Here is an 8,019-nt window from a genome sequence, read left to right as displayed (position 1 = left end):
CTTGGGAAGCAATCATGTAACGACCAATCAGAGGTCGAATTTTTCGTTTTGACAAGGCTTGACTATTTTTAATAGTGTGAATAATAAAATTACAGTTATCTACTTTTGGGAAAAATCTTAGATTTTAATTTTCCAATCTATTGCTGCAAGAACGGAGGAAATCCATCGATTACTAACCGATTTATTAGCATTTGAAATCGGAAATATTTCTCACTTTTTTCGGTTTTAGATTTTCATTTCACATCCCTATGTAACCGAACTTCCTAAGAGAAGTATTCCACTTGAAAAAAATGGTAAAGATAAAGAAAAAAAAATAAAACATTTTAAAGTTTTTTTTGTTATTTTTACATTGTGTAATTTTCGCAAAAAAATAAAAGATTTATCGAAAGAAGGTTTTTGAGATGTTTAATTTGTAATAATATTTTTGAGTTTTTTTTTATATTTTTATCGTGGTGTTGTGAATGTTTTTTTTTAAAGGATTAAATAAAAAAAGAATTACAGTCATCCCAGTAATATGGGCCAATACACTTTGTATTGGTCTCTAGTGTACGTCAATAACTTGTAAGAATCAAATTAACGTTGTTCACGTTCAATAAACATAAATTTGACTATTAATTAAACATAATTTGACTATTTGACTATTAATTATTATTGAAATATGTTAAAAACCAATACAAAGTGTAGATTGGCCTATAATATTGGTTGGCTCATAATACTGGGGTAACTGTAATTGATTTTTAATTTAATGTAATTTTTCATGCAATAAAAAGTTTATTTTTTCACATTGTATATTTTTTCGAAAAAAAAAACCGAATATATAATTTTGCTAAAAATTATAATTTTTCAAGCTAAAAACCTTTATAATTTTTCGGTGAACGTTCGGGGAATTCTTTTATTCTACAATTTTATCGCACCATCAATAACAAAATTATAATTTGTTTTCCGCTTTGTTGAGATTTTTTATAGCTTCTTTTCGAAATTTTCATTTTGGCAGAATGAAAACTAATCTTGAACTTTACACGCGTATTAGCTTGGTGTTTTCAGTTGAACTTAAAAGAAAAATTCACATATTTCGTTATAATTTCCTCGCTCTGAGTTTAAAACTTATTTATTCGATTGATACTTACCATAATTTGCAGCAACATCAATTCCGAATAAAAACAAGCGAAAAATTCAAATCAGTAGGAGAACTTTCTTGTTCTTGCAACAGCGAAATCTAAAATTCTAATCGCACTGGAACGAACTACACGGAGGTACTGGCATTGTAATTACCACTTTGTGCATTACCAGAGCAATACGTGCCGTTTCGTCCGTAACATGTTGAGTGGGAAAGTAAACAGTTACAGCCGCATCAACAGCACAGAACAACTTTATCTGTTTATTAAATTTTACAGTCGCAATCAGCAAAAGTACTAATGACCAACGGAAGGAACGCCACAGTCGCACCGAAGACACCAGAGTGCATGCTGCCGAACCGGAGGGCAACCAACACAGAGGGGAAGTTAAAACTTTGTTACAATTTTTGCATTCATGATTACGGCAAACAATTTTCTCCGACTTTCTCCGGTCATCCTCCGCCTACAACTCGCTTCAAACCCGAGCAGCAGGAAGTGCTGGACCGTAATAAGCACTTATGCACTACTTCGGTTTCGAGCCGGGCGCAAACTGATTCGAGTTTGTCCGTTTGCCCAGTCTGGTGAATGTGTGTCTCTGTGTATATACACGTATCAGTTTGCATTCGTATTGAGCTGTGGGGAATAAAACACCGTAATGTTACCAGAATTTAATATTGAAAGTCCGTCCAAAGTCATCTCAGAGGGTATGAAACTGTTGTGTGAGATGATTTTTATTTACTCTTGCATTGGTTGTGAAACAAGAGATTGTATGTATTAACAATTATTCTTATTGCCGAATGCTGGCAGTAACACGAATTGAGTTAAAAACAAGCGATAAATGTTATCAATTGTAATCACTCGCAACATATTCTTTGCCTAATATAATTCAATCTGATAACAACATGCAGATCATCAAAACGAGATTTTTATTCGAGTTATCAGTTCCACACAAGAGAGTCCTTGCTGAACAATCAGAGCAACTTGCGATAGACTAATACAATTTTTACACATAATTCAATCAGTTAACAGCTCGTACGATGGATGGAGCAGTTTCGTCTTGTCGAGGGAACACAAAGTCAGAAGACGACACCGATTTCAAGATATGGCTCAAAGTAATAAGCAAATTGAAAGATTGCTGATGAGAAACGAGCTTTCGTCAGACAAGTCAGACAAATGGTTGATGTTCCGCACTGGCCCTTAGCTGTTTCCGTTTCTATTTGCGAGCACTGTTTCTTGGTTGAAGCGAGAAGCAACCAAGCAATCTCGGAGCGGCTAAGGGATAGCGTATGTATCACATGTACATCAATCCATTCGACGACATTGCTTTACCGGAGACGAGACCAACTGTCTGCCGGCTAAATTCAGGATGCTCTCAATGAACCAAAACGAGCTCCTGCAGACAGGAAGCGTATTCCTGTGTGCATGTGTGTTGTTGGTTGGGTTTCTCATCCACTGGCTGGGATGGAAATTCGCGTTCGTCAAGTGAAGATACCGAGAACCCGAGAAAAGATTGATTGGTGCTGGTTGGTAGATTTTATCAATGCAATTTTTAGTTAAATGTTATGCATAACAATGAACGATTTTTTTAACAATGATTATCTCTTGTAAATAACTCGAAATAAATGCTAATCATAAGTCGAAACTGTTTAAATTTTATGATAACATCGCATCGTTTAAAATGTCAATGCAACAAACAAAATTTTGAAATTTTACTCGGGCCAGCATTTCTTCCTCGCAGGCGATCGTTCCCGCATTTGCCCAAGAAGCGGATGTCGTGTATGTCGCCAGTGTAGCTATCAGAATTGCAGCTGCTGATTTCATTATTGATGCAAAGAGAGAATGAAATTGAATTTTGCGAATATTTATTCCCAGGCGTGTGATGTGGCACTCCAGGCCTGTACTTTGGCATCCGGCATGGAGGAAGCTTGCGGTGACTTCAGTTGCCAAATCATGAATTTTTGGCTTCATTCTGGTAGATGCGGGTACTAAACAACATTTGAGGCATTGCAAATCCGCCGGCCTGAGTAGAATTATCGATCACTTTGAAGTAAAAATTTATTTCGCTTAAAAAAGCATAGAAAGGAGATAGATAAATTTTCTACTTTAATTTTAAGATAATCGAACAAAGTTGGGCTTGGACTTGGACTTGGACTTGGACTTGGACTTGGACTTGGACTTGGACTTGGACTTGGACTTGGACTTGGACTTGGACTTGGACTTGGACTTGGACTTGGACTTGGACTTGGACTTGGACTTGGACTTGGACTTGGACTTGGACTTGGACTTGGACTTGGACTTGGACTTGGACTTGGACTTGGACTTGGACTTGGACTTGGACTTGGACTTGGACTGATATGGAGTCAGACTCAGGCTTGGAGTAAGGCTCAAACTGAAGTCAGATGAGAACTTGCAGTCATTTTGTTTTTGCTGAGCGCAGTGTTGTTAAATATGTTATTTTTGCTTTTCCATAGTAAATCATCTAGATTTTTTCGGAGCAGGGAAAAGCCTTCAGGGGTGAAGTTCTTTTAATCTTTTTCTCCCAGAGGCATTAAACGTACTCTCCTTTTGTATATTATATACCACAATTTAAATGCGCTTGCAGTGAGAACATTGTCTATTTGATGGAGGCGCATTGTATCTAATCAAATTACAAATAACTTATCATCTACTCCAACAAATTTTCACTTTTTTTGCGAACCAATTTAGCGGTATCACGTTGTATACGTTGTAGTTGTATGGATGTCATTATTAATAATAATTGTTTCAGTCTGGCCCGGTTTAACAGGTTGATCTATGATCCAGCACAGCACAATACTAAACTGAACGATGGCAGCTTGATTGTCTCCAACGAGATCTCCAACAATAAAGCTTGGAATGTGCGATTGAGTAGTAAAAATGAACCCACTGTGAACGTAGTTTCACAGGCTTCGGTCAGACATAAACTAGTTCATTTACCTTACAAAACATGATGTGCGGTTCCTGACCGAGCATTTCGATGCGTAGTGGTGAAGTGATCTAGATGACGATAACGTAGGAAAATGTTTGGATGTAAGTTGGGTTAGTTTTCCATGAGCATGGTGATGGTTCTGTAAGTGGCGCAATTGACCGATGTAAAGCAGAAAACTGAACAGAAGAAGACTGGTGCAGCTTTAGGTCAAGCATTCGTAACTTCAATTGTGATATCATCAGATGGTATCGGGAAAGTTGTCTTTCTTCTATCGTTGGAGGCTTCGCCGGGGACTTATCATTTGGCTGATATACAGTTTTGTAGATTTTTTGAATTTAGTTATATTGCGTTCCAATTTCAATACTTCTGTTAAGGCGTTGTATTGGAGGTTGCCATAAAATATAAAGCTTTTGTTCTAGTGTATGGTGGATCCGTGAATTATGGAGAAGATTTTGCATGGATATCACAGTTTGTAATTCGCGTAAGGCCAATATAGAGATGATCGAGATGGTTGTGAGAGAATATAGCTTTAGAGTTGCTTGATATATGCCATATATGATTTCGGGACATATATTCTGAGTTGTTTGAAGCGGCATCAGAACAGTTTCCGCTGCAACTCCCCAAAAAGCGACCAGATAATATATATCGTATATGGGTCATTCCATGCGAAGTGTACATGCCACTTGGACACGACCATCACAGATTTTGTTCAAAATTAGGGGAATTATTCATCTACTGTCTCTTTGAAAAAATCCCAATTTTGGTGTCGATTGGAATACCCCCCCCCTCCACTCTCTATTTTTGTCAAAAATCTCTTTTTTCTTTTTCTTACAATTCATAGACGTGAGATATCCGAAAGATACTGATAAATGATTTTTGAAGAAAATAAACCAAGGAATCCAGAAAAATATAAGTTTTGACCAGAAGTGTTGCCAGATAAATTATTTTTGTATTTCAAAACTAAATTTACATTTTTCGGAAAATGCAGCCATTTTTATTTTAAATTTGATGATTTCATCGTATTTCTTGGAAAATTTCACATAACAAACAACTATCATCCCGAGGTAAGATGAGCCAACCTCGAGATATAACATTTTTACGAAAAAAGTTGTAAACTTCGTAATTATTTTATTTTATAATTCATAGAAGTAAGACACCCGAAAAAAAATGATAGGTGAATTTTGAAGAAAATAAACCAAGGAATTTAGAAAAAATATTGTTTTTGGCCAGAAGTGTTGCCAGATAGATTATTTTTGTATTTTAAAATTAAATTTGCATATATCGGCCAATGCAGCTAATTTTATTTTAAATTTGATGGTTTAGTCGTGTTTCTCAGAAAATTTTACGTAAGAAGCACTTACCACTCCGTGGTTATATGAGCCAATCTTGAGATATAACATTTTTACGCAAAATTATTTACGAAATTCAGAACTATTTTCGTAAAAATGCTATATCTCGAGATTGGTTCGTATTACCACGGGGTAATAAGTGTTTGTTACGTAAAATTTTCCAAGAAATACGATGAAACCATCAAATTTAATATAAAATTAGTTGCATTTGCCGAAAAATGCAAACTTAGTTTTAAAATACAAAAATAATCTATCTGGCAACATTTCCGGTCAAAAAAAATATTTTTTTCTGGATTCCTTGGTTAATTTTCTTTGAAATTTACCTATCAATATTTTTCGGGTGTCTTACGTCTATAAATTGTGAAAAAAAATAGTTACGAAGTTTGCAACTTTTTTCGTAAAAATGTTATATCTCGACACATACTTGGACAGAGACTACGATTTGGAATGAGTACTTAATCGCTTGACTAGATTTAAAACCACTCCAACCACAATCGTTCTGAAAATACTGATCTTATACTGAGCTTGTAATAAATAATTGTTTTGATTTTAAAAAAAGTGTGAATGTGTGGATGGTCTGTTGCAAAGTAGGTAAAAAGTACAAAGGTAGAGTACGTCTCCAGCTGCCTTAAAAACACAACCATGTTACCTAGTTATGGTTTTTTTCTTCATTTAATTTGACAATTTTTTTCTTGCTTTTGTCTTCTTCTAACTACTACATATACATTTTAATAAGTATAACACCTAACACCAGTACTTTACAACATACTTTGCGTATGTTGGGCGCACGAAGTTTCAAAACTTTCCAGGGAGTTATCTTTCATTGCAAAACCGGGTTTCGCAACGAGTCTTGGAGTTTTTTTACATTTTGTTCTCCCACATGTAAAGTTTATCATTTTACTGGCCTGTGTGTTTGTGATTTAGGTCTTCAGTTGGGGAAGGTTGAGGACGAATATAAGGATATTGACGTTGCCAATTTTGCCAGTAGGCTAGACACCAGATTATGCCCCAGACAAACAGATAAAAGGTGTTAAAGTTAAAGATTGGTCAAGCCAAAATTTGTGTTATCAGTCTTTTTTTTATTAAAAACCTAAATTAATCCACCTAGCGGTCAGACCCAGCCATTCTCATTCAAACTTATTATTTGTAAAAATAGATTTACATGAACGCTTCGATCCAATAAAAGTACATTCACTCTTGAGGTTCTAAAAAAATTGATGTTGTTATCTATACATATAAAAATGCAGTCCGGTCTGTCTGTCTGTCTGATCCATATTGGCTCAAAAACTACCGAACCGATCGACGTGAAAATGTGTGTGTAGGGGTTTTTGGTGCCGGTGAAGGATCCTATGATAGTTTGAGACCCCTCCCTCTTCTGGAAGAGAGGGGTACCATACAAATGAAACATAAATTGCTGCACAACTTAAGAACAACCCAAGCAGGTAAAACCGAATTTGGCATGTGGATGTTTTAAGGAGTAACAAATATGTCTATAATAGTTGGACGCCCCTCCCTTTTCTGAAAGGGAGGGGTTCCCTACAAATGAAACACAAATTTCTGCACATCTCGAGAACTAATCAACTAACTGGAACCAAATTTGGCAGGTACATGTTTTTAGTGGTAAATAATATGTTCATAATGCTTCGACATCCCTCCTTCTTTTGGAAGGGAGGGGTGCCATACAAATTAAACACAAATTTCTGCACATCTCGAGAACTAATCAACTAAATGGAACCAAATTTGGCAGGTGAATATTTTTAAAGGTAACAAATATGTGCATAATGGTTTGACACCCCCCCCCCCTTTTTCTATAATGGAGGGGTCCCATACAAATGAAACACAAATTTCGCACAGCTCATGAGCCAATCAAGAAAATACAACCAAATTTGGTATGAGAATGCTTTTAGAGGTAAGAAAAATGTTCCACAATCGACCTCAGGCAGCATTTTGGAATGTAAGATGGCAGCATCCGGTTTCTGGAAAACAGTCAAAAATGGCCGATCTCCACCCAATATAATAATATCCGAATCTAAAATGATACACAGTAGTTCAAATCAACCACAGATACCATTTTGAATTTTAAGATGGCAACAATAATGCAAGAAGCTAACCTCAGACACCATTATGAGTTGTGTAATGGCAACTTCTGGTTTCTGGAAAACAGCCAAAAATGACCGATTTCCGTCTAACATGAGTATCTCCGGGCCTAGAATGATACACAGCAGCTGAAATCGACCGCAGACCCCATTTTGGATTCTAGGTTGGCGACTTCAGGTTCCTGGCAAACAGCCGAAAATGATCGAATAACACCCAATATGGGTGTTTCTTCAACCAGAATGACGCTCAGAGGCCAGAAATTATCTTAAATACCATTTTGAAATCCAAGACGGCGACTTCCGGTTTGTGAAAAACAGCCTAAAATAACCAAATACCATCCAATATGAGTGTCTTTGGAACCTGAATGATGCAATAAGCTAACAATTGACGTCAGGCACCATTTTGAATTGCTCAATGGCAACTTCTAGGAAACAGTCGAAAATGACCGAATAATACTCAATATGGATATTTCCGTAATTGAGATGATACATAGAAACCAAACATTGACCCT

The sequence above is a fragment of the Wyeomyia smithii genome, chromosome 2 (assembly GCF_029784165.1).
Source record: "Wyeomyia smithii strain HCP4-BCI-WySm-NY-G18 chromosome 2, ASM2978416v1, whole genome shotgun sequence".
In the NCBI taxonomy this organism is placed as follows: Eukaryota; Metazoa; Arthropoda; class Insecta; order Diptera; family Culicidae; genus Wyeomyia; species Wyeomyia smithii.
The sequence above is the reverse complement of the archived record's forward strand: the minus strand, read 5'-3'. Positions refer to the sequence as shown.